The 27,646-nt window shown below is 42.3% G+C and overlaps 1 long non-coding RNA gene across 5 annotated transcripts; it reads left to right on the forward strand.

The window, feature by feature from the left end:
- Positions 1–1,524: 1,524 nt before the first annotated feature.
- LOC102030478 lies at positions 1,525–27,361 on the forward strand. 5 transcript variants are annotated; one of them, XR_001235238.1, is made up of 9 exons: positions 1,525–1,732; positions 7,043–7,172; positions 9,598–9,753; positions 10,462–10,626; positions 17,682–17,820; positions 21,607–21,748; positions 24,217–24,436; positions 25,756–25,832; positions 27,291–27,361. It is a non-coding gene; the product is annotated as an uncharacterized LOC102030478 (long non-coding RNA). The 5 variants fall into 5 exon arrangements; XR_001235240.1 differs by lacking the exon at positions 21,607–21,748; XR_001235239.1 differs by lacking the exons at positions 25,756–25,832; positions 27,291–27,361 and having other exon boundaries at positions 24,217–24,880.
- Positions 27,362–27,646: the final 285 nt, after the last annotated feature.

Genomic DNA, 27,646 nt, shown 5'->3' on the forward strand with positions numbered 1-27,646 from the left:
TCCATAAAATTAGCTTATAAAATAGAAGCTTTTCTAATCTTCTAACATCAGCATTGAGGAAAATCCATTCATTTCATAAATGCAAAGAAATAACAACAGAAAGAAATATTTGTGATATGACGCTATCTATGTTTTAATGTTTTAGAAACCAAGTCTCTGGAGGTTTTTTCTGGGGAATTTTTATGCCCATATCCTGTACTTTGAGTAACTACTCTAAAGATAACAATATGCAATATATTAACTATTGTTATCTCCTATTACTTTGTTATGAAATTTTATTTTACTTTTTTTCCTCCATAAAATAAAAAAAGAGCTTTTCAGCCATAGATCACGGCCAGGCGTGGTGGCGCATGCCTGTAATCCCAGCACTCAGGAGGCTGAGGCAGGAGGATCCTTCCGAGTTCAAGACCAGCCTGGGTCACAAAGTGAGCTCGAGGCCAGCCTGAACTGCAGAGCAAGACCCTGTCTCAAAAAAGACAAAAACAAGAACAAAAACAGTCACAGATCATGACCTAACTCATTAAATATTTACCAGAAAAGGCCTGGGACTAGACAGTCCTCGGCATCTCTGCACCCTTTATCCTTAAAAGCACAGAATAATTTTACTGTCAAATGGTACACAGTATGTTTTTCTCAAGACTTTAAGTATGTGTGTGATCACGTTGTCCTTTACTCTTTCAGACATTTGCAGAGCTTGCCAAAATTTTATGACAAACATAGTTCTGAGCCAGCTTCTAATTAGTATTATATAAGCTATCAGACAAGGGAACCTCTTCTGTTTTCAAAACCAGAATACTTATCTTCCCAAAGTAGTATCTGTTGGTCAAACTTCATAAAATCCATCTTTACACCACTATATATTTATCTCAAAGTCAGTGTATTTTAAATCAACCTCCAAAGTATATTTCTTAACCGCTTTATTATGATTTCAACAAGGCATATTATTTAAATGATATTTGATTACTACCTTTGGGAATGCAAGAGGATTCAGAAGAAAATAGAACCTTTTAAAAATTAAAGGTACTATGTGCCAACCAGGGTCAGCACTTTATAAAAATAGGAATATGTACAATTACTCATACATGCAACTTCATCCCACAACAAAGGGACTGACTGACAATAAAGAGGAAAAGGCACAAAGTAGTTCTTTCCACTTCCCAGGACAACCATGGATCCTGCGGTCTTGTTCTGCTTTCCCTTATTTTAGTCACCAGTTGCTACCATCTGAGGCATTTTCAAAAGATCACAAAAGGGGAAAACATTAAATATTGGTACTAAGACTGTTGGTGTACTTGTTTCATTGTGCGGCGGTTAAAATAACCCAGGAGACGTAATTGTCCCAGACACAGTCTTAGGCTCTTTGTGTCTCTCCCATTCGAGTCTGCCCACAATCTTAGAGCATAAAAAAAATACCAGCTCTTTCCATAGGTGATCAAACTGATCACAAGGCACAGGTGCTAAAGGTCTGGCAGCCCGTGATGTCACAGAAGGTGACAGAACTTCTAACAGAGGCGGGGCCCGGCGAAACCAAGTCAGGTCATTCGGGGCAGGCCTTTGTTCTGGCCCTTGGGCTCCCTTTGCCTTCGCCCCCCAGCCCCACGAGTGCACAGCCTCCTCTGCCACCAGCTTCTGCTGTGACGGACTGTGACGCCACAGACCCGAAGCAACCGGGCCAAGAAAACAGGCAATGAAACCTCTGAAACTACAAACCCAAATAAGCCTTATTTTCCTTGTAAGTTGATTACCTCAAATAGTCATTTCCAGGCCAGCAAACTGACCAACACGCTGAGTACCTGGAGTAAAGTGAAGGGTGGAGCTGGACAGTCAGTGGACTTGGGCCAGCGATCACTTCAGAGGCCACGCTTTTCTCCACTTGGTAACCCTGAGCACCATCCACTCACTCCTTCCGTTCAGAGCCTGCAGGACACGGAGGCTAACTGAGTAGCGTGCCATAAACTTGAGTCTAGGAAACTGGCCTCTCTGCATGAGACACTGAGACAGTGGGTGGGATGGGCACAGGCGCAGGCGCCACGAGGGCCCCTATTTCCTCGCTGCCTCCGTTCAGAGCTGCCCCTCTGCGCTGAGCCGAGACGTGCCCGGGCCTGTCACACTCCCGGAAGTCCAAAGCCCCTGCTCCATCCCCACTCGCACCCATCATAACCCCTGACGGTCTCGACCCTTCGGGCCCGGGGCAGGGAATCCGGCCGCTTTTTGCTCTGAGTCCTGCTCCTACCTGTTTGGTTAAGATTCTCCTCATTTGAATTGCAGCACAGTTTTCAACCTTGTAGTCTTTCCCGGGCATTTCAGGGAGATAATTAGTACCCAGGGGAGCTGGTTTGAGTAACCATTTTCCCGGTCCCCCCAAAGGGAGTGTGTGGCTGATACCGTTCTACCTGCAGAAAAGATGAGGTCATGTATTACGTTCAGTGGATGTCTTTGGGCCTTAGGGCTTAAGTTCCTCTATTCCGAGGTCTGGTGGAGTTTCTCATATGTAGTGTGTGTCTACTCTGTATAACGCCCAGGATGACAGCATCTTCATGACTTCCAGGAAATTATTTTCAGATATCTTTGGGTTTTATTTCCTCCCTTTATTTCCTTTCCCTTTGCTCAGTCAGGTATAGGCCCCTCTACTCATTGCCTTGGGAAAGTCCTGTAACAAGATATAAAAGGTAAAGAAGCTGCGTCCCTAAGGAGCCCAAAAGATCTGCTATCTATACCTGCACTCCCCTCCACTAGTAGGGGCCTGTGGTGGGTTGATAACTGGTGGTCAGCTTGTAACAACCAGCCGAACCAAACCAGTGTGGTGCCCGCTAGACACAGAAGGCCCCCCTGAGGACGGTTACCAGCAGCATAAGAGGCAGAACTGGAGAAGAGCAGAAGCTGCTGAGGAGCTGTTAGGGAGCTGCTGGTTCTCTTGGAGGAGCTTGTCATGCTGGATTTCTCGATGAACTTGGCCGTTCTCATTGTCAGAGAAGCTCGGGACCTTATTGCCACTGAGAATGGCTTCGGTTCACTTCTGGGATCTCTGGTCTTTACTTTGAGCATCGCTTCCTGGCTCCAGAGGGGAAGATGGTGTATGGCCAGTCTCCCGAACAAGCTTGCTGCGTTGGCTTTCCTGATGGGAACTCAGCTGTCTTCACCGTTGGAGGAGCTCGGGACCTTGCTATTGCTGAGGAGGGCTGTGGTGCTTTTCGGCGGAGCTTTGGTCCTTACTCTGAGTGTCGCTTCCTGGCTCCGTGCAGATCCCTCAGCCTGCTGGCACAGCTCTTTCATCCCGCTGGCACAGACTTTCTAGCTTCCACCACTGACCTTTGGGCCTTCCCGGCTCAGGTCCATGAAACAGGCCTGCATGAGACACTGTCATGGGCTATAGGCCTCTAGTTGGACTCATGGGAGACACTGTTATGGGCTCTAGGTCTTCAGCTGGACTCATGCAGGATATTCCGTGAGATCCAGGCCCTCAGCTGGATTCTTCGGTCTTTAGTGTGTGGACAGATTTCCTGCACTCTCTTTGTATATGATTCTTTGGGTGACTATCAAAAAATAATCTTATAATTCAGTGTCCTGTATTAAATTGTTCCCCTTGCAAAATCCCTGACTATAACAGGGCCAAACTGTAGAGAACTGCCTGGTATAGAAAACACGTTTGGGGATTAAGGAAGAGAACCAGGGGCATGCAAATTTTCTTGCTGCCCCGTGAGAGAAAAGTGATTGTTCTTGCTATGAGGTAGAGGAGAGTCGTCTATTGATTCTGAGAGCAGAGGATGTTCACACTTATGCGCAAGAACTGAGACAATGGTGTCCTGGACAGCGATAGTCGCAGCCTTGCAAAACGTCCTGGTACCTCAAAGGTGATCCAGAAGTCAGCCTCAGGCCCTGAAGGGTAGAACCAACTTCTCATCAGTAGCAGCTCTGACCTCAAAACCACCTGCCCAGCAAACCCCAGGCAGTAGCAGCACACGGGAAGCCAGGACTCAAGCGTAGCCTAGGGTGACAAAGAAAGGTAATGACAGGCTGTGCTTTCACACCCGTGTCAGCGGGACAAGACCACAATGCTAAAAGGGTAGTTCTATTTTTTTTCTTACATATGATTACATTGTAATTTAGACAAATTTATTGCTATGAGGGGCAGGCCTAGATCTGAGTCTTCCGGGTATAATACATATTATGTCCACTTCCAGAAAAATTGTTTTACTCTTGTTAAACTGAGACCATAATGGACGGTTCAGACAATATTAAAAGCAAGGAAATATTCATGGAAATCACTGAAATTCCATCTGATTAACTGTCCTTCCAGATTTATCTCTATGCATTCATAATTCATGGATTATGGACATAGCTTTATGTAAGTAAGAGAGTCTTCTAAATATTCAGAAACCTGCTAAGCTTATTTCTTGTTTCAAAAAAGCCTAGAAAAATAAACATTTAGTTTACATTAGCTAATTAGGAAAATATTTTGGTAGAATATGAATTGCTACTCCATTTGAAAACAATGAATAGATATAATCAAAGAAGAAAATATATACAGACAGATAAAGTAGCAGATGTGCCATGCATGGTAAGTTGGGTAGATCACTCTTCTCAGAAGTACCTCTCATTCTTTTTCTTAAAAAACTACTTCTGGGGCTGGAGATTTAGCTCAGCAGCACAGTGCCTGCCTGGCAAGTGCAAGGTCATGAGTTCAATTCCCAGTACCAGAAAAAAACAAAAAAACAAAACAAAACAAAACAAAAACCACTACTTCTGCCTTAATACAGCATATATGGAAACAACCATAAGAACTGAGGACAGAAAGTTAGGTGACGCAGTATTCTGGTCTGCAAGCTTACATTTCATATAGAGATAGTCAGTTTACAAAGTTACAACACCAAGATAAACAAATCCCACTACGTCCCTGGAGGTTGAGGACACGACAGGAAACAGATAAACAGGGCTCATGTGTGTGGTAAGGATCAGCCAGTAATAACAGGTTCTGCCTTTTTCTTTTGTTCTCAGAGAAGAGATCTGCTTTTCTGCCTCGATACTACACAGGCTCTTAACTCCTTGCCACCTAGTTTCCATGGCTATAGCTCTGTTATTCTGCACAACCAGAAGCTCTGAATGACTCATATTGCCAACCTGTGGGTCTTTTCTCGGGTTTCAAATATACCGTAGACACTAGGAAGGAAGACAGAGGTAGAGACAGTGCAGGTCTAGGTGGTCCTTGGCTGAAGAGTATCAGAGTATCAAGGATTTGGGCAAGGAGGCTGAAAACCTCTCATGCCCTTCCTGACTGATCTCAGGGTCGTTGTCAGCTTTGCCCATGATCACTCATTACATGTTTCTAGGTAAAGCATCATTCTTCCTGGATAGAAATCTATTTGTCTATTCACACCGGAACACTGGACACCTAGTCAAAAATTTTTAGTAGAATCCTAAGGCAGATAAGCATGTGTTCACTTGCAAAGTGAGTAATGGCCTTTGGTACCGTCTTTGTCAGATGCATAGATTGACAGCAGATTCTCATCAAACAGTTCATATATGTTGGCATGACAATGAAACTGTATATAGTAATGTGGAAATGCTTAAGTCTATTAAAGCAGGAAACATGCATATACTTATAAAATATGTTATTTTAAAAATCACCAGAACTAAGCAAGGTATTCGTTTTCCTTTTTCCTTGGTATTCCTTTTTTTCCCTAGCCAGACAGAGTAGTATTTGTTATTCATAATTTGTGGTAAGTCACTGCCTTTTATAATGGAATGAGAAACATAGAATAAACTATATAGATTCTGTGATAAAGAGTGCGCACTTGAGACCCTGAAGGAAAGCAGAGCAGACCCCATCATCTCTCCCATTGCAAGCTCTAAATCTTATGATTTCCTGTAACAAACTCTGTTGCCTGGAATTGCAGGGTCACATTACCAAGGAAGCCTGGTTGCAATGTGATAATGTAAGGTGGAAATCTGTGATGTATAATTCCTCTAAGGGTTGGTGATGCCTGCAGTTTGTCTGGAGGTGTTTGATATTCCAAGAGTTTCCTAAGAGACCCACAATACCGCTACAGGCTCCTGTCTGCCACTTTGGTATTTTAGGATCATGTCTGGAGCATGCTAAAGAGTTTCACACAGCCAAAACAACAACTGTTTGGAAATATGCTTACGATCGCAGGAAACATACACTAAAAATTCAGGATAAATTTCAGTGAAATTGTAAAGCACTAGGCATTGGAATGTAGTTTTTTTAATTAACTTTTTGCAGTGATTTCACATTATAAAATCAGACTTCTTTTGGATAAAGAAAAGAATGATAAGACTTATTAATTATTAACAGAGAACATTTTTTTCATTTCAGTAATCTATTTTATCCTAACTTAGAAAGCCATATTTCTTGACCATATTTTTAAAAATAAGACTATATTATCCCAAGAGAGAAAAATAGAGTTATTCCTCCTACTTTAGGATTGAGTTAATATTAATACATTTAATTTGATTGAACACCATCTATTGTGCTGGGGCTCTAAAAATGATTCCCCGGACAATGGTGCTTTCACTTACTGAAATACAGGAGCCAACTCGAGGTCCCTCTGCCCTTCCTGATCTGCCTCTTGGTCTTTTTTCTCTGGAAAGGAATAGAGAAGGGATGTCTCCGCATTTGTCCTTCTCAGACTAAGGAAGCTCCTCTAGAAGGAACACAATTGCTTCCAATTTCCTCCCTGAAGGCTCACTCTAACCAGGGAAGATTAATTCTTAGGAAAGAAGATTGAAGTAACACCACACTCACAGGCCAGGCAAAGACTGTCCCAAGGCAGTTTCTGTTCTCTGAGTTTATTAATTGCTCCCCACCTGACCCCAGTTGTTCACTCTCCCTCTAAAAGTGCCTACAGTGCCTCCTCTGCTCTCCTTCCTGTGGAGAGTACTCAAGCCTGGAGTCCCACACTTTCATACAATAAACTTGTATATTTCCCTCCTGCTAAATTGTCAATTATCAATTATTTCAGCATAATCAATTATGGAATCTTCTAGAACTGAAAAAAATATTATCTTGTTCTTTTATATTTAGTTTACCACCCCAGTGGAAGAGACCTATAGAAAAGTAGAAAGGAACTGTGCTGTGTGGTTTAATTAATGCTGAGGTACAGGAGAACAGAAGGTCCATGGAACACAGAAGAGAAACATCTAAAGATTGCTGGGTAAGTGGCTCACTGAGCTTAGCGTCAAAAGACAGGAATGAGTTAATCCGGTGAGAAAATTAGCTTTTCAAACCAAAGGTGAACAAGTGCCAAGCCAGGAATTGCAGGTGACAGAGTGTGCCCTGGGAGGAGTAGGAGAGTGATCATGAGCTTTGCAGAGGGTTGTGTTTCAGACCAGAGCACTGCATCTTGAATTGCATGAGGAGTGTTTGGACTTGTTTTCCAATGCATACTCCATGGCTGCATAATGCTTCCTGAATCCAGTCTGTAGTGATTATGAGTCTTCCATGAATACTATTATCAGCAGAGCAACTTTCCAATAAATATCCTTCCCAAGCACCACCTTCAAAGATATTGACTCAACTGATCTGCGGTGGATCAGAGAAGGATAGCTTCTGCAGCTAGTTCAGACGTTCAACCACGATCAAGAATCAACAGTGAAGCAACTGCACTTTAGCAATATGCCCAGTGGGTCTGATGCCCATCACTGCTTTAGAACTGTGCTCTGAGGCTCAGGGCAATACAACTTAAGTAATGTTCACCAAAGCAGTTGACCTCAAAATGTGGTTCCCAAGCTAGGAGCATCAGCATGACCTGATGTCTTAGTCTGTTTGGATTGCCACCATACAAATACCATAAACTGGGTAGCCCATTAACAAAGTTTATTTCTTACAGTCGTAGAAGCTGGGAAGTCCAAGATCAATACACCAGCAGACTCAGTGTCTGGTGAGAATGTGTTTCTCGATGCAGACAGTACCATCTTGCTGTGTCCTCGTATGGTAGAAAGAACAAACAAGCTCCTTGAGGCCTCTTTTATAAGACATTAATCACATTCAGGAGGTTTCTCCCTGGTGACCTGATCACCTTCTAACAGGCCTTGTCTGTCAGTTTTACGGCATGGGGGGTTAGGGTTCATCATAGGGATTTTGAGGGGCAACAACATTCAAATAATAGCCCGTGGTCACTTGTGAAAAAGACCAATTCTTTTTTTTTTTTTAATTTTAAAGAGAATAAATATGATAAAAAAGCATTCAAAACAATATGGAATTTCAAAAAACAAGATGATATGAATTCAGCAATGGTTGTTATATTGCATGTTGTCTTCTTCAAAGGAGTCATTCAGATTACCAGATACAAGCATGCAAAACTGGTCAAAAATAAAATAAAATTAAAAACTAAGCATTAACTTTTCTTTCAATAAACCAATAGAAGCTAGTAGTACAATTATCTTAGCTATCTTGTATGTATACATATTTCTTTGTTTTTTCCTTTCCCTCATCCTATCACATCCATTGTCCTTTCCTTTTGAGCAGTTTCTTTTCCTTTCATAATATCTATTGTGCCTTTCAGATTTTATTTACTCTTTCAGGTTTTTACACTAGGAAGACAATATGATGTTTATACATGTGGGTCTGATTTTAAAAATACCAATTCTTAGACCTTTCCCCATACTTTCTGAATGCGGAACTTGGAGGCAGAGCAGGGGGCCGAGCAACCTGCACTATACCCCAAGTCTTCTGTAGTGGTTCTGAGCACTCACGCCTGAGCACTGTGTGCGAAAAGCTGCTGAGCTGCGTGCGTGCGTGCGTGCCTGCGTGCGCATGTGTGAAGTGGCAGGGTGGGGGAACCGGAAGGTGGTACATGGATGTATCTCCCTGAGATCCTAATTAAGTTGCGATATTTTTGTAATTTACTTTTCTTGGCATATGGCACACTTCTGTGTGACTTGCAAAGCATGAAAAACATTGTCCTTTTAATTTGCCTTTTTCTGTTTTTTCACCTTCTACTGACCATCTTGCCTTCATTTAGCAGCTGAAGCTTGATTACTATTTAACAGGTGTGAGAAAATAGAGACTAAAAGGTAAATTCTGGATGACATAAACTCTTAACAAAGTACTTTTCACTTTCCTATTGTTTCAAAATGCATAGAATTGGCACATCGCATTTTGTCTCCTCAAGTGTTTAATCCAATCTGCTTTACAAAGAGCCAGGGAGGAAGTGTCTGACTGGGTCACCCTGAGGCACGTATTTGCTTAATGTCTTAGACAACCTCAAAGGTCTTCATTGCTTCTTGTTTTCAAAAAATTCCACCCTTAGCAAAGGCTACAGATGTCTAATGAAGTGCCACTGCGAAGTACCTGCGAGGTTTGCCATTCTGTTATCTCTGGCTTTGGGTTTTCCTTCTTTGTAAGGAAGTGCTGCGTTAGCTTTGGGAAGAGCATGAGCTTTGCAGTTATGTAGACACAATCTCATGACCAAGCGAGTGTGGCCTGCGGCTCTGGGAACGCTGTCCAGTTATTTCATCTTTCTGAGCCTTCATTTCCTTCCAGGATAAACGAGGGATAAGTCCTTCCTTCACAGGGTGTTCTTAGCAAGTGTGTCACAGGGGAAAGGTTCAGTTACGTTATTCTCTTCGCCTTACCAGACAGCCTTCAACCGAGCTGCTGTCAGAATGGCTCTCTAGAGTGGTTCCGGAGTGTTCTGAATCCTGTTCTTCTCATGCCAGCAGGAAGCCCGGCATAAAGGAAGGCAGGTTATCTCCTGAGGATGTGGACAAACTCTATTTACAACAGCGGACAGTGTAAGCAAGGATATGGGGTCATGAAAGTTTGTTGCAAGCACTAATTTAGTTAATTAAGTCCAGGGGCCAGGGAATTTTGTTCATTTTTTTCCCCAGTACTGGGGATTGAACTGAGAATATTCACATTGAACTGCATCCTTTTTTATCTTTTACTTTGAGATGGGGTCTTGTAAGTTGCTAAGTAGCTCCAGGTAGCCCGATCTTGCGGTGCTCTTGCCTCAGGCTCCCTGAGCGCGGGGCTGCAGGTGTACACCCACACTAGCTTGACGGTTTCTTAGAACCCACCTTTTTTCTTGTTTGGCTGCATCAGAAACACTTACAGGATGGATTTCCAGATGTGGCACAGACAGACCATCCCCCCAGTGCAAAAGCTGCATGACGCTGCTCCTGAGTGGTACACCTGCGTCCGGCCTGTATCACACCGAGACCCAGCCAGTGTCACAGACACACACTTGTCAGCTGTTGCACATAATTCTCTCACTGGTCAGACTCCTCATAATAAACCTGATGCTGGTACTGCCCCAGCCTGACACCCACGGGGCAGATTATTTGAATGCAGATTTTTTTTTATAGAAATAGTGGTGCTCACCTAGGTCTGTGTAACACCCCATAGATCTGGGCAGCACTCAAAATCAAATGTACTGATACTTCTGAAACATGATATATACATATTTACTGCTACCGTATGGATCTAAATGTCCCCCGCAGGCCCGGATGTTGACAGCGTGGCCCCTAACCCGTGACACCACTGAGAAGCACTAGAGCTGTTAAGTGGGGGGAGGTTTTAGGTCACTCGAAGCCTCTGCCTCAAACATGGTTGAGGACCCCTGCTGTCTCTTGCTGACGCTCTTTTCACCTCCTGGTCACTGTGAGGTAAGCAGATTGTTCTCCTGCAAACTCCCCACTATTACGGAATGTGCTGCCCCTTGCCCCAGGCCCAAAAGCAATAGGAACAACTGCTCCTCCACTGAAACCTCCAAAGCTGTGAGCTACAGTAAACGTTTCCTCTTTTCAAGTTCCTACTCTGTTATTTTGTTTCAGTAACAGAAAGTTGACTGATGTTCACAGTAGAGGGATAAATGAACACCGAATGAAGCTCATCTCCAACTCATGTTTTGCCATAAAGTAAATACCGTTCCACAGCAAAATGAGAAGGGAAAAATACAGTTTTCAAATTTTGGACTTCACGAGTACAGATAAACTATTGAAGACCTGCGCTACATCTTCTCGCATGGCATTTTGAATTCTCATCTCATAGGCAAGCTCAATAAAAGCATTTAAGATCACTTGCTCAATTATGAAAGGGCATGAATTATTTACAATTACTTATTATACTTTGGACTTGGGAGGGTGACATACTTGTTCACAGTGACATACTTGTTCACTGTGAGGTATTACCCTATGGCTGAGAAAAATTGCCAAGTGAGAATAGAATTTATTTTGTCAACTTTCTTAGATGTTCTCAAAGTTTGATAGGATATTTGAGGGAAACTGTTTGCTGTTTATAAATTATAGAACACTAGACTTTTTAAAATAGTCAATGAACTTTTAGCTCCTAAAACACGTGATGAGTAATCATGGAGCTCAGCAGTGCTATTGCATTTCACCCTCTGTTTTGATGGTGTTAGAAGTGGTGACAGATCTTTAGAACCTACCAGAGTTCTGTGGTACCCACACCTTGCCAGGACAAGCAGCAGACAGATGGGGAGATGCAAAGCTTCCATGTGACTAAAACAAAAAGATTGTGCACATATTGTGCACTGGGTATTATTATGACAACACTTTTGGCTGATTATATTTTGGATTTTCCCAAATAGATCTATGCTTAGAATACCCTTGTGATATTATATAGAGATCTCATAGGCTTTTATTCACTCAATCAATTACTAGGTGCATATTGTGTGCTAGAAAGACTCCTACCTCCTTGAGGTACAGTGATAAATAGAAGCCTTTTTGTTCTGTTTAGAGTACAGTGGAGAGGCATAAACAATCTCTAAGGAAAAGAATTTATGGTAGATGAAAAAAATAGAGATATTTGATTCCATGATCATCACATTTTCTAAATATGCTTTGTATACTTTAAAATAATTTGGGATGTCTACCTTTGGGTAAAGTGAAAACAGAATGTAGCTCATAAAAACAACTACCATTTATTGAACAATTTGTATCAGACCTTTCTGTTAGCCCAGCTACATAATTATCTTATTTTAGCCTTACAACCACTCAACTAGGAAGTACAATTATTATTCTAATTTTATAAATAAGAAAACCTAATATTGGAGAAAACAAAGAGTCCTTTTAGGACCACACAATTAAGTACAGGTCCAACATCCCTCAATTATTTTTCCTAAATCCAAAATGTTTTGAAAACCAAACATTTTTCATAATCATTTAACATCAAATACTGCCCTGAACTATCATTTTTATAGTTTTCACTTTCCCTATGAGTACCAAGAGAAAGCTCCTATATTCACAAGGATATTAAGTAATAATAAGGTATTGTATTACCCTTTTCAAATAAGAGTAATTCTAATTTATGTTCAACTCTGGTTTATTTATCACCAGGTGATTCTCACCAGAGTATTCCTTACAAGACTTTTAACAAGTCCATGATACTTAAGTAGAGTGGTCATATAATTTATCATCTAAACATTTCAGAGGAAAAGAAAGCATTATAATTAATTACCCAGTGACACTGGGTGTACATTAGCCTTCCAGGCAAACAAGAATGTATAGCTGACCCCCACTGCAGTGGCCAAGTGGACAGAGGGACAATGGATGCCTAGTAATTGTGAAGTCATTATATCTCATCTGGACTGTATTTGCTGCCTCAAGGAATGTGAGCATGTCCATTTGGAAGTTTCAGAAAGACACTGAGTACTGGAATGGCTCTTGGTTTGGAACAAGCTCCTCTGGGTCAAAATGGATGAGCCATGGGGTATGAAATATGTACAGCTATGAGGAAAGAGGTTTTTATATTAGCAAAAACAATACTGTGGACAGAGGTCCACGCTAGACTCAAGGGAAGAAATGAAATTCTGATGATAACCACTTGGATATGGAGGATAAAGGAAAGGGCAGAATCTAGGACAACTGAGGCTGGGGATTTAGCTCAGCCTCACAGCACCTGCCTGGCAAGCACAAGGTCATGTGTTTGAGTCCCGGTACCTGAAGGAAAAAAAAAAGAAGAAGAATCTAGGACAACTGGGCCAGAGATATAGCTCAATGGCACAGCACCTGCCTACTAGGCACAAGGTCCTGAGTTCTATTCCTAGTACCAAAAAAAAAAAAAAAAAAAAAAAAAAAAAGTATCTAGGACAATTCCCAGTTTTGTAGCTCACTGAAATAATTGTTCTGTTAAGGAAAACCAGAAAGAGTAACTACTCTGGGGAGAATAGTCTGAGGAGTTTAATTTTGGGATGTCTTTGGGATACTTCAAACTTCCTGTCACAAAATATTTAGATGCAATTAGGTAATAAGCTTCTTAACAGAAAATTATTTCTTTCTACCACCCCATACCTTAACCCAAGTGGCCTAGAACAATGCTTTAAACATACTAGATGCTAGCTGGGCATAATGATGTACACCTTCATCCCAGCACTTGGGAGTCTGGGGCAGGAGGATCTCCACGAGTTTGAGGCCAGCCTGGGCTACATAGTGAGTTCAGGACCAGCCTGAACTATCTAGGGAGACCTTATCTCAAACAACAACAAAAAAAAACGGTAGATGCTAAATTGAGGTATTTTTCTGTTACCCAGAAGCATTCTTAATGTTTTGACCTCTGCTCTTCAGTATGGTAAGGTCAACTCCAAGATTACTTACTTGTTAACATGTGAATGACATTTGCACCCACAGTAATCTTTCCTTTCAAAAATGCCACAGACTCATGGAAGTAAGGGAAAAGCGATTTTGAGGATGTTGTTCTAAGTTCCGGCTCTTTCAAATTATTAATATATGTGTACATTTTAACATCTTTCCTATAAACACATCTTGGTTCCAACTGTTGCAATTTCCACAAGAACATGTCGACTCTGGGATACACAGGTTCTCAAGTATTATTGTACTGTAGAATTTGGCACTGTCCCAACAAAGCACTATAGTTCCTGCAGAATCTGTATTTATAAAAACTTTATGAGGTGGAGGAGGAGGGCCAATTCTTTGATGGACTCTATTCTTTCAAACGAGCTCAGGCTGCATGGTTATATGGAGAACATGGTGATGCTCTACCAGCACCAAAAGCAAAACTCCCAGCTCTTAAACGCTCATCTCTGAACAATATCAAAACAAATCTAATAGGTGAAAACACTAGGTTGACCATAACCCAGTAGGCAAATACTGTGCAAAGGAATGATTGCAGTTGGCCAATCAAACACACATGACATGATAACTTAAGCTACATTCACAGAGCACAGCCATCACTGTTCACATTTAGTTTTTAAAAGCTGCAGGCCAGAGACTTCAAGGTCCTTGAGATACACTGGTACCTTGGTTCATCAATTTAATTTGGTCTATGATTTTGGAAATGACGGGCATGTTTGCATTTGTGTGGGAAAGATGGCAATGGTCATGTCTGTCATCCAACGCAATGTTCAAACAAAAACCAAATTTTGTCAAATGCTTCTGTTTGTGAACCAAATTGTTTGTAAACAAAAGCATCCATGAATTGAGGTATTGGTGTAAATGTCTTTTTTGAACTTATAATGTTAACTTTAGACATATAAACAGGAAAATTTTCATTGAGTTTCTTTGCTGAAGGGGCTTTAAGAAGCCCACTAACAGGGCCAGGGATATAGCCCAGTGACACAATGCCTGCCTGGCAAGCACAAGGTCCTGAGTTCAATTCTTGGTATTAGGAAGCCTATTCAACTTTTAGCAAATCAAAAAACTTTTAAAAGCCTTGGTTTCTTTCACCTGTAGACTGAGGTGAGTACTCCTATACAAGGCAAAAGTCAGTCTATATACATGATTCGGCTACCGTGCCAGGCAGAATACTCAAAACAAAGTACATGCAACCAAAAAAAGCAATGGAGATCCAGGGGTGGTGGTGCAACATGTAATCCAGCACTCAGGAGGCTGAAGCAGGAGGATCACCATGAGTACAAGGCCAGCCTGGGCTACACAGTAAATTCAAGAGTGAGACCCTCTCTCTCAAAAAAAAAAAAAAAAAAGCAATGGAGTAGGCATCAATCTTGTCCTTGTGCAGTAGCAATATGGTAATTGGCCAGATGGAGATATTGAAGCCTGGACTGAAATAAACTTTGAAGAACTTAGATTTAGGAACCACATTAAGGAACTGACAGCTCAGGTCCACTAGGAAGAAAGTTGCGATGTACAGGACAAGTGTGACCGGGTTTTAGTGCTAAGCTTTTACTTTCCAGACAGACAAATTGGGAGATGATGCTGGACAGTAAACACACCCGAATCACCTTGAGCCAGTCACTCTCAGTGGTACTGCACCTTCCATGAAGTGGAGTCCTCAGTGACACAATCTCAAACTGACACTGGAGAGGAACACTATTATCTAGTTTGTTGTTCAGAAGTCTTACTGTAAGAATATCCTCCAATCAAGTATCTAGCATTTGATTCTTTAACATTATTCTTTTAGTTTAAGGCATTGCTCCCTTAGAAAAACAATATAGATATGGAACTTTGAAGAAGAAAGTTATTTCAGCTACCAATAGCTATCTTTAGGTTGAGAGAGTCTCAGCTCTGATAAAACAAAGGCTAAATAATTAAAATATAATTGAGCGGAGAGAGATCAGAAATTTAGACTAAGGTGGCCTAAAGGAAAGCTAGCTGATGAGCAAACTCTTCTGAAATCTTGGAAAGAGCAGAAAAGCTCTCACAGGAGAGCAGAGCACCCATCTGGAGAGGGAAGACATGTCACACCAGCCTCACCCAAAGTCCAAGCTTGCGCAGCACTGGCCTTGAGCCCTGAATCTAGGACAAATGCAGATGGACTTGAGGAAAACATTTCAATGGGTCGAAATACAAACATATGTCATCTCTTCCCTCGTTCAATTTCTTCCTCCCTATTGCTTCTTCTCCTCCTTCTTCCCTTCCTTTTTTCAAGGCTTTTGACATGGTTCAAGATATCCCACCCCAAAATGTGAGACCAGATTGTGCTATCCCAAATATACCTGTTCAGTACAATGATTACTTTGAGTTTTTTAAAAATTATTATTTTATTTCCACAAATTTATGGACTGTAAAGTGATAATTCAATATATGTTTATGGTATAGAATGATGAAATCAGGATAGTTAACATTTCCTTCTTGTCTTTAAACTTTTGAAATTAACTGTACATATTTATAGTACAAACTGACATTTCAATACATGGATGCAATATCAACTGATTAATCTGGAGATGTTATGTTAATTGGTTATTTAAAAAATTATAGATACGGAAGTTCCAAAAAGTTACTCCTTCGTGAAAAGTTTGCAGAAGTCATTTCCCATCACTGTAAAAAAATCACTAAAATAAACAAGTTAAAAGAGGAAATGTTTATTCTGCCTGGTGATTTGGGAAGTTCCAGTCCACGGCGGCCTGGCCACACTGCTTGGGAGCCTGTATACCATGGTGGAAGCATGTGGCAGAGGCGGCTGCTCACCTCACAGAGGTCAGGAAGGAAAGAGAGCAGAGAGAAAGGACCAGCGTCCCAGCCACCTGACTTTCTTCCACTAGGCTGCATGATCTTAAAGTTCCACCATCTCCCCATAGTGCCAGTGGCTGGCAACCAACCCTTCCCCTGGTGGCATCTGGGGGACCTTTAAGATCCAAACCATAACATCTACAGAGGAAATCTGCCTTTGTCAGGACTAAACCATTGGAGCTTCAATCAAGAGAAAAGCCAGCCCCTGAAATCTGCAGAACAGACCTGTTCTTTATTTTGTGTGTGATTCCTGGCTATGCCACCTTGTTCAGACTTTTCCTCCAGCTCTCTTTTGTTGGTTCAGTAAATGTCAGTACTTAAGTCTAAACTTTCAAGCAACTCTTTCAGATTCACTCTAGAAATGTACTCCTCTGAGTTATCACCCATGTGTACAGAAAGTATATTTGTTAATACACTTCCGTTTATTTTCCTCTTGCTAATCTGTCTTTAGTTACAGGGAGTCCCAGCTAAGAACTCATGATGGGTTAAGGAGAAAATTATTTTTCCTTTCCTCCACCTTTTCTCCTTCCTTTTTTCCTATCATTTCTTCCCTGTATATTCACTGGCGTTCAAAAGAATCACATAGCTTCTTCAGATAACTGACTGAATCATAACCATTTATCAAAAGGAAATGTTTTGCAGGCTGGTTTAGAACTGTGTCCGCGGCACATGGATGAATAGCTAAGATTTTATAAGCCAAAGTAAAATGAAAGGCTCTCTGAAGCCTAAATACTAAACATGAGCATTAAAGTATCCCCATGTAGATAAAGAGAATGTACATGTATTTACACAGTAGCAGTTGAGTTGATCTCATGAGCAGAAACAGAGCGCGTGAGCTTCGCTCTCACTTCAGACACTGCGCTTCACGACATCAGTGCTTACGGTGGGCTGTCTCACTTCAGACACTGCGCTTCACGACATCAGTGCTTACGGTGGGCTGTCTCACTTCAGACACTGTGCTTCACGACATCAGTGCTTACAGTGGGCTGATTTCCTCTGCACAGATGTGGAACCTAAGGGAAATTGAAAAACTTCCTTTCTAGGTTTTGTATAAAAAAGGGATATTTCTTTTACTCTGGGCAAAACAGGAAAAGGAGTATTTAAATGTTCTACACGTGTACGCATACGTGTGCGCGTGTGTTCTGAATGTAGCCCCGTTCTTACTAGGAGTTTGTCTTAAGAAAGAGCAAGCGGCACCACAGGCTTGGTCACCCCCCCCCCAACTTGGCTGTGTTGCCATTTTCTTAATGAACGTCTGTTCCTTTACGTGGAAGGTGAGCTGCATGTACTGCCGACAAGAGGGAGCCAGCTGGTGAGTGATCCAGACCGGAGAAACAAATGCGTCGCACTAGCAGCTTGTGGAGGATTTTTCAGCGCAGGATTGTAACTACCTTTCTGGCAACTGAACTGAAGGTGAGTTTTCACCTACTTGTTAACTTAACCCAGGAGCTTACGAAGTGAATCCTTGAGCATGCAGCACAGTCAGATGGGACCAGGACCGTGTTAACTGCTGACGTGTCTGAAGTACCTCCATATTACTAAGGTTTCAGAGTTATCGCCATAGTTTCCAGTCTAGGATGTTCTCAGAGGGTAAGAGAGTCAGCAGGAATAGGAGCAAAGTGCACGCCGCTGGGTCCTGGCCCCCTTGTCTATCAGATCTTGGTAGGACACAGGTGATGGACACTAGAGCTCTTCTTGGTAAGAAACGGTGAAGGTCACAGGCAAGAGAAAGATCAAGAATTTCAGTTCCCCTGAAATGTTCATACTAAGCCTTGCTACATGTTTGATTTCATCCAGAGCATAACTAATCTCTCCAGTAGCCAAAAGCAATTCCCCGCGCGCCCTTCCACACACACATATATCATCTACACACACACACACACACACACACACACACACACACTCCTCCAGACAGTGGATGCTTACTTCAGGAGATGATAATAACAGTGGCCCTTACTCACCTCAAAAGTATCCAGATCTTGGCATAATTACCTCTTATGCCCTCATGACAGCAATATAAAACAGTATTATACCCCCACTTTACAGATAGAGAACCTGAAGCCTAAGGCCAGAACTACATCTAGAAGGCAGTGGAGCCCGTAATTAAACCCGCTCTGCATGACCCCCGACCACTACTCTGTCCACCTCGTCTGCCATGCGTGCACAACAAGGACGCCATTCATTTTGCCAAAGAAGAGGTGAACATAGGTATGAATCAATGTCACTGTCACCTGCCTACATCCTGTCCAACAGATTATCAGACTGGAGGAAAAGGATCATTAAGAAAGAATTTTACAGAAACTGTAAGAATTGAGATTCTATTGAAACACGTCATAACAATGATTCAACCCACACTATTCCTCAAATGCCTTCTCTGGCTCTTTATTGAATCTAGTTTCTGTTTGCTCAGGTTACACTTCATTATGTAGAATTCCTTGAAAATAAAAACATCAACCATCAAAGCTGAACTTGTTTTCTGACCTATTTTTGATACTCATTGGAAACAATGAGGTCTCTGCACATCTGTTCCTTTATGCTCTTCTGCTGCCATTGCCCCCTCTTCTGTAATTCATGACACCCCAAGCCAATTACTACATCTTGTGAAATGCACAACTTTAAAGGGAATTTCCATGCAGTTACAGAAACTGAATGCTGTGTTTCTGAGCAAGTGCCCTGCCTTTGGGCATTGTGGATTTGTCCTTCCATGCTAACGGTTATGGATGGAGACAAACTCTTTATCAGTCTCACAGTGTATTGAAAGCTCTCTAACTATAACTGTGCTTTTAAAAGCAGGCCCTGGGTGCCCGCCTTAAGCAAGTTATCTCTACGTATCTTGCCTCCGAAACACAGTTGCTGCTCATTTAACCACTTGGCTAAGGATGCCTGCCTCTTTGTGAAGACAGAAATTCCACAAGGACCCATCTCAACTCTTTTGATGAGTGGGAGGTGTTATTCCAGCTCCGGCCAAGGCATATCCATGCCCCAGTTTAAAGCTGTCATCTTTCCAGCTATTGGGCCAGCTGCCCCTTGCCTAGAGCCTATGCCAAGCATGAGCAAGGCAGCCTAGACTCCTCCCAGGCAGCATCACGCATAGCCCAAACTTGAGGAGTTTGTTGGACTGGTGAAAATTGAGGGCTTTTGTTCTGTTTTACTTAACAGAATTGGTATTTCCCAAGAATTATATCAAAATGAAATTTCTACGACTTTCCTTTTTCAGAATTCTTGATGAGACATTGTTAGAGCAGTAATAAATCCTTTAAGTGAAGATAAAAAATATTTTTGCTCCATATCCATATCTTTTTCAAGAGGAATGATGAAGAAAGAGAGAAGTACTGGGCAATAATCCCTCCAGAGGAGGTGACATTCAGATAACTTAGGTACAGATATACTGGGGTCATATGTAAGTACTCATTAAAGGAGAAACCTAAATATCTCCCACTGACTGACAAAAAACTAGTCACGGAAGCTTCCAGAACCTAAACTCTCATTTGTTAACTAAGGCTTACAATGTCCTTTTCAAAGAGCTGTGGAGAAAGCTATTCAAAGTCGCGCCTATGAAAATGCCCTGTAATGCACAGGATCTCTGCAGCAGGAACGCCGCACTGCGGGGAACAGAACCCAGGGAGCTCGGTACTTGTCCCACGTGGGGACCAGACTGGGGGAAACGGCGCCTTTCTGCCCTCTCCCCTCTGCCCCTTGTCTTCGCTAAGCCCATCCCACTTCTTGTGCGTACCTGCCCACCTCTGTGACTGCAGCCAAGTACTAACTAATAATAATAAGAAGAAGAATATTAAAAATAGCAACCAACATTGAAAGCACATTATGTTCATGGATTAACTGCATCAGTAGAGTTGCTTTCTTCACTGTCTCCACGTCTTCCCTCCTGTCCTGGAACACCACTATTTGCTTATGCCCATCATGCATCGAAATCGCTGTGGCAAGGCCACTGTCGAGCTCCAAGCTGCCGGATCTAGCTAAGCCTTTCTTTGTCCTGTCTTGCTCACCTCACGCGTGGGTTTGCCAAGCCCATCCCTCCCTTTTCTGTGGAATAGTTCCTTCGCTTCTCCTCCTGGGTGTCGCTGTCCTTCCCTCTCTGTCACAGGCTGCTCCTCTTCCACTGCCTTTGCTGGCTCTGCTGAAGGGCCCGGAGCTGTCTGGATCAGGGCATTCTGTTTCAGGCTATCAGGTTTCTCCCCTCCTCTCGGCTCTCATCTTTATAGGCCATCTCCTCATCTGCTTTGGTCAGAAAGTTTGTTACAGCAATAGAAAATGGACTAATGCAACCACTTACTCAGTTATCCAAGTCAGGTTAATTGGCTGGAATTGTCCCAGGGATGGTCAATCGACGGAAATGTGTCCCCTCACCACTCTGCAGGCAAGTCTGCCATCAGCAAGTCTGCTGTCAATACAGGTTGGTTTCTTCTGCGGCCTCCGTTCTTGGCTTGTAGAGAGCTGTCTTCACCCCGCATATCCTCTTGGTCTTCTACTCACATGGTTCTGAGTCCTAATATCCATTTCTCACAAGAACACCAATCATACTGGATTAGGACTCAGCCACATGACTTCATTTTACCTTAATTTTCTTTGTAAATGACCTATCTTAATATATAGCCACAATGTGAAGACTTACATAGACGTATATAGGTATGACGGCGCACACCTATAATCCCAGCACTTGGGAGGCTGAGGCAGGAGGATCGCTGTGAGTTTGAGCCACGTGGGCTACTTAGTGAGGCCAAAGCCAGACTGAACTATATAGCAAGACCCTGCCTCAAAAGAACCACCCAAAAATATGCATTTTAGGGAGTATATAGTTCAGTCCACAATACACATAAATACCATTTCTTCACTTAAATGAATAATGGTGATCTCAAAACTAACATGACCAAAACCAATCTTTACATACTGTTCCACTCACATGTCCCTTAAAGCATCATTTGTTCTCAGCATTATTATCTATACTCAGTATGTATTCAGCCTCTCCTTCAAGCCACATACCATGATATACACCGTATATCCATGTTTATTATCTAACTCCCACCAGCCAGGTAGGAATTTCACCCTGCCTGTTGCCTTACCTCCAGCACTTGGAACAGCTGACAAATGAAAATGGCCACTCAGTAACTAGCTGCTGAATATATAAGTAAAATGCTCACGACAGCTACGTTAGGCAGCTCTCTTATTCTCTCCCCTTCACAGGTGAGGGAATTGAACCCAGGGGAAACAAGTGAACTGCTTAGTCGTGCAGCAAGTGGGGAATGGAACTGTGATTGGACGGGTGATATGGGTCCAGGCTGATGAGCAACCGCATTCTGTGGTGGAAAGTGCTCCTTCTCAGGAGGTAAAGGTACACTGGAGTCTATGGGAGCGACCTAGGAGTTATAGGCCTGTACCAAAGCTGTCAGAGGTGACCATTGCAGGCTGAATGTATTACGGCGCTGGTGTCAGTCAACAAGGTCACAACATAATTAAGATCTACTTCCAACTTCATTAGTGCCTTAGGAAGAAGTAAACTTAGCAGGAGCTTATAGACCGCTGAGAATCCGTGAGGAGGTTTATAACTCCCTAGTGGAGGCAATCAAAACCCAGGTCCTTTACAATTCACAACAGAAAAGCAACAGAAATAATTAAACCGCTTACATAAAGAAAGAACTATTGTTTTAAAACCAGAATAAAACCTGAGTTGTCTTTACTTGAATATTTGATTTTGCCAAAGAGAGCCCATCATAGTATCCATCATGTAAATGTGGCAATAAAATTCATTCCTGACATCACGTGAAGTAATTGGTAAAATTTTGAAACTTAGCTAATATGCATAACTGGAAAGAAATGAGAAAACAACTTCTAAAGTATGCCTCTGTCTGAAAGAATGCTGCTCAGAGCTTAGGCTTCCATTTAAGGCCATTGATTGTCCTTAGTATTGAAGTCATCTAGCATATGCATTCCACTGCCACTCCATATGGAAATGGTATAAAGTTGATTTTAAGTCTTGTGGCTGGACAGGCCCTAAGAGCTATGTCCAAGTCCAGATACGTACTGTATCAAAAGAAAGCATGCCCCCACCTAGACCACATGACGCCCCCATGGTGAGGCTGGGAAAAACTACATGGAAAGACATCCTGTTGGAGGATGATCACTGGACTACACTGACATAATCTGTATTTATCAATCTGATTCATCAGCTGTGTGCTTTATCCATTCAGAGGATAGGCTTCAAAATAGAGAAACAGTAAATGTTTATCAAATTTCATGTAAAACCCTATGATGGTATTGACAAACCAGACTGAACCTATTCTTATAGGTTAATTTGTGAAGAATTGTCAGTTTTAGACTATGAAATCCAACACGCATTATCGTGGTATGACTCTTTAGTTCTTCTACTTACACATCTTAGAGCAGATTTTCTCACCCTAGGTGCTATGTATATTTGGTGCCAAATAATTCTCTATCACCCTGTACACTGTAGAATTTTTAGCAGTGTCCCTGGTCTCCATCTACCAGATACAGTACCAGTAGCTTATTCTACCCAGATATGACTAGCAAAAATATCCCCACACACTGGCAAATGTCCCTGCCTTCTATTTAGAACTACTTTTCTAAAGAAATTCTTGCACACAGTACCATTATGTCCAAATTTATTTGTTACAATATTGTTTACAATGCAAAATATTAGAAAATACTTGATCATTTATTAGTAAGAGTATGTATGCATAAAACTTGATTTATTGCTATAACAAAATTTTATTCAACAGTGGAAATTAAATAATGTAGTTCTATCATATTCTATAAATGTGAATAAGTATTGAAAAACATAATGCCAAATTGCAAAAGAAACTTTTGCATAAGACTAGTATCATGTAGTACCAGTAATATACATACCTAGTACTGAAAACAATATTCTGAACACCGTCTTAGTCCAACTGTGTTGTTAAGATACAATACTGGTTATGGGTGATTTATAAAAAGAAATTTATGTCTCATGATTCTAAAGACTGGAAAGTCCAACATCAAGGTGCTGGCCTCCAGCCAGGGCTTCCACAGACATCACCCCAGCACAGAAGGTAGCACAAGAGAGTAGGAGGAAGAGCAGGACGGGCAGACTTGGCTCTCCGAGCAAACGCAGCCTCGTAGCAATGACAGCGGTACAATCACTTCTTGAAAGTCCAGGTCTCAACACTATCACACAAGGTTTAATTCCCAGCCAGTGTTCTCTAGGGGGCACATTCTAACTTTAGCTCTCAAACAGTACTTTTAAAGGTAAAGTTTTAACTGTATGGGAATAATTCCTAAAAATCCCAGGGTGATGGAAGGGTCTGAGGATGGTGGCAGTGTGGTAGGGCTTTATCTTTAGTTTTGTTAATTTTGTCCCTTCGCAAACAAGCAATCTGAAAAAGTTGTGACAGAATATATTTTAAGTCTAGGTAGTTGATTATGGGTATCTGTAATGTCATTATGGCTGTTACACGATTATTACTTCATATGAAAATACAAATTACAATTATACTTTGTAATAACCCTATGAACTGCCTTTTGAAAGTCTGAAATTGGAAACTGTGGGCAATTTTAGACGTCAGCTCAGATGCATCAGGGGCGTCTAGATGCCTGATCAAGTGTTACTTCCGGTTGTGTCGGTGAACATGTTTCCAGAGAAGACGGGTGCGTGTCCGTGAGCTGACTGGGGAGGGCCTACCCTCAGCGTGGCTGGGCACTGTCCAGCTGGCTTTGGACCCGGGTAGAACAAACAGGCAGAGGAAAGAGAAGTTCTCTCTCTTTGCTGGAGCTTGGATATCCTTTTTTTTCCTCCCTCAGGTTCTCAAGCCTGCAGTCTGGGCTGAGAGTCACAGCATCAGCTTCTGGGACTGAGCCATGCTACCCAATCCTCTCCTTCTCTCCGGTCTCCAGGCGGCGCTTCGTCGGACTTCTCACCTCCATTGGCTCAGGAGCCAGCCCCTCAGTGAATCTCCAGTCACGTACATACCACGTGTTCTAGAGAACTCCGATGAGTACAGAAACTTGCACATTTACAAGAGTGAGTTGTTTTCAAATATTTCGGTAGATTTTTTAAACTACTTCTGGATTCCCCTCAACACTCATTTGTAAAAGATAGTTAACCATTTGTTTCACAACACTATTCCTCAGTCAGTAATACAAATACCGCAGCATTCACTCCGAGTAAATGCTAGGATCTATCAGAGGAGCACCTAAGTTATCCACGTACAAATCACGCTTTGTTGACTTTCATGACGCTTGAACATTCAAGCCTTAATAGCACACTTAGTATTTAAGTTATAACAAGTTGAGGGCTGTTTCCTTATACTGGTGGTGAAGACCATCATTACTCCTGAGATTAAGAGACCATACATATTAGTTGATTTATTGACAGCTCTGCAGTGACTACTTACAAGTGCTATAATTTTACAAATGCCATATCTCAACTTTGACAAATACAATGAACTCATGGGCGTGATTAAAACTTGTCCCTTGCCGTGACTACTGATAACTTTATGGCCCTTCAGCATCCATTTTGAGAGTGGGGTTGACTATCTCACGCTGGATTGATGCAGATTATCTGCCCTATTCCTAAACCTTCCTACAGGACATAAGTACACACTGCCAGACTCACCCCACTGACCCCACAGTCCAGGGGAAGTGTGCAGTTGTATCACAGTGGCCACTCCTCAGCTATAGCATCCATCCATCAGACCCATATCTGTTTAATCAGAGCTCCCTGGGGGAAACCTGCCTGAGTAACATCACCGACTCCGGGAGAGGCCACACTCTCAGGCCACCTTTCTCTGCCTCCCCACCTGCTGCTGAGTAAGGTGCCCTTGAAATCTTCCCATTATTCCATGTTGGAACCCACTCCCTCCATGGAAATGAGAACGATGCAATGCTTCTTCTGCCGTGTATATTCTGCTTTGCAGCCTCCTCTGTCTCATCTGACCAACATGCCCAGATCTAACTTCTTTTCTGGTCAGGGCTCTTCTAGAAAGAGGTTGTTTTAGCAAGAAAAAACTAGGCACAGTTCATACAAGAGCCATAGGGTGTGTGTGTGTCTGTCTGTCCGTCTGTCTGCCCATGCGAGTAGTTTCCTGTGAGAATACCCAGTCATGGGTGCAAAAGGTAGGCCTTAGGCCCTGCACCGGAGCAAAGAAGTACCCTGTAACAGGCAGGTTGCAGACGGCCATGGCCAAACCCCTTACAGGCTCCCCGGGGCGGTGCTAGTGTTCGAAGATAAGCCTCAGAAAGATAAACCTGAAGACCGAATGAGAAAGAAAAAGAGAAAATGATCCTTCACCTTTTCTAATCACCATTTTTCATCTTTTATCAAATGGTTTTCTGAGGAAGAAGTTGTACAAGGGTGGAATATATTGTATCTCTGAGACTGGCAACCCCGAGGGGCCTCCAGCTGTGTCTACTCGAAGGTCAGTTCGATGGACGTTCCAACTTCCTTTTCAATTTCTATTCTTTTAAAAGGCCACGTGACTTAAAGTGATTCCTCTTATACAGCAAGAAAATGGAAGGTCCGAAATGCGGGGAGTAGACGATAATAATCATAATTATGATAAAAGTGCCATCAGTGTACTCCCAGATGACATTTTATATAGCATTAAGAGCTTGGTACAAAAAAAATGGGAAAAAATGTTCTTATAGTGCTGGTGTTCGGGCATTTGAAAGCAATCATTCTTCACTGACACAAAATAGTGTGCTAGCAGGTGTACAATTCAGAAGTAGACAATAATTTCCCCTTTATCTAAAAACAAAAATTGAATGCATGTATCCAGTTCCATCTACGAGAGATAAGTTAGCTGCTCAGCAATTATGACTTGGTTGGTAACCCTATGACTTCCAGACATGTAAACTGTTTGCAATTTAAACGGCTTTGAATTAAATTTCAAAAGTTAACACCTACAAAACAAGGGAGACTTTTTCAACTCATAACTTATATACAAAAGAGTCATTTTCACCACTTGTATTTAAGTAATTATGATAAAATCACGGCAGCAAGTAATTCCTCCCAGGCCAAAGGAATTGGAATAGAAAGAGCCTGTTAAACGGCTACCAGCAAGTAGAGGTCATTTGAGACACTTGAAAACCTTAGACTTGGCCTCAAAGCACAAGCTGCAGGGGGTCAAACAGCACCACTCACCAAACAGACTCCACACACATTGTACTTTACTGCAAACAAGGAATGAAACAGGTTCAGCCGCTGTGCACCCCAACTGCGGCCATTACCCCAGCGTTAGTTCCAGAGCTGCTGGAGCACAAGCTACTGCTCTTCTGGCAACAGATGAGCATTTCATTTTCCAAGGATTCTAAACTGCCCAAGGGAAGAGACCTAAAGGTAATAACATTGGAGTTCTGATTGGGAAAAAAATTTTTAAAAAACAAAAAGCAGGCAGATCACTCTCAGGAGGGCCCATTGCTGATTAACCTCAGTCTCGCCAGAGTTTCTAGTTAGTTTTGGATACTGAGTCCTTCAACATGAAGCAACCAATAGAACTCATCAGACAAATAGGAAATGTCCCAAATAATAAAAATTGGAGAGCAGATAAGCAAATTAATAGGCAGGAAATAAAAAATTGTGCAGGGACTGTCTAAGAATGTGTGTGTTAGATGCAACATGGTCACCTGCATGTGGCCACAGGGGGCCGGGCAGCAGCCCGGGAGGAAGTTTCTCATCACTGCTGGGTCCAGGGCGGGGACCTGAGAGCTGCACACCACAGAAGAGAAGGGTTTCTGCTGCGCAGATCTGTAGCTGCCCACCATTCTCCAGGAAACACGGGAAGTGATGTCAGTTGAAAGAAGAAAAGGTTTACTCGAAGCTAACTCCAAAGAGACAGGAAAACCTCTGCTCAAATCTCTGTCTCACCCTTGTTCAGGTGTGCAAGCTCTTTTAGGAAGACCGGGTGGAATACAGTGACACAATGGACCAGACCTCTGCCAGATACACTACTTCACCAACGGTCAGTTCTGCCTCTCATAGAGTCCCAGTGCATGAGTCTGATGTCCTTCAGCCAAGGTCCTTGTCATTTCATAGTGAGGCCAGCCTTTTCCCCCCGTTTGCAATATTATGTTCCTCATCTCCATCGAATACGTCATCCGAATAGTCTTTGCAATCCATGTTACCGCCAACATTCTGATCTGGGCGCTTGAGTAATCTCTAAGAAAAACAAGCCTTTCCCTACACTCCCTTCTTCTGAGGTCTCATGAGAAGTGCTTTCTCTGTTCCATTCAC

This window comes from Chinchilla lanigera, unplaced genomic scaffold (assembly GCF_000276665.1).
Source record: "Chinchilla lanigera isolate Chin_1 unplaced genomic scaffold, ChiLan1.0 scaffold00039, whole genome shotgun sequence".
Taxonomy (NCBI): Eukaryota; Metazoa; Chordata; class Mammalia; order Rodentia; family Chinchillidae; genus Chinchilla; species Chinchilla lanigera.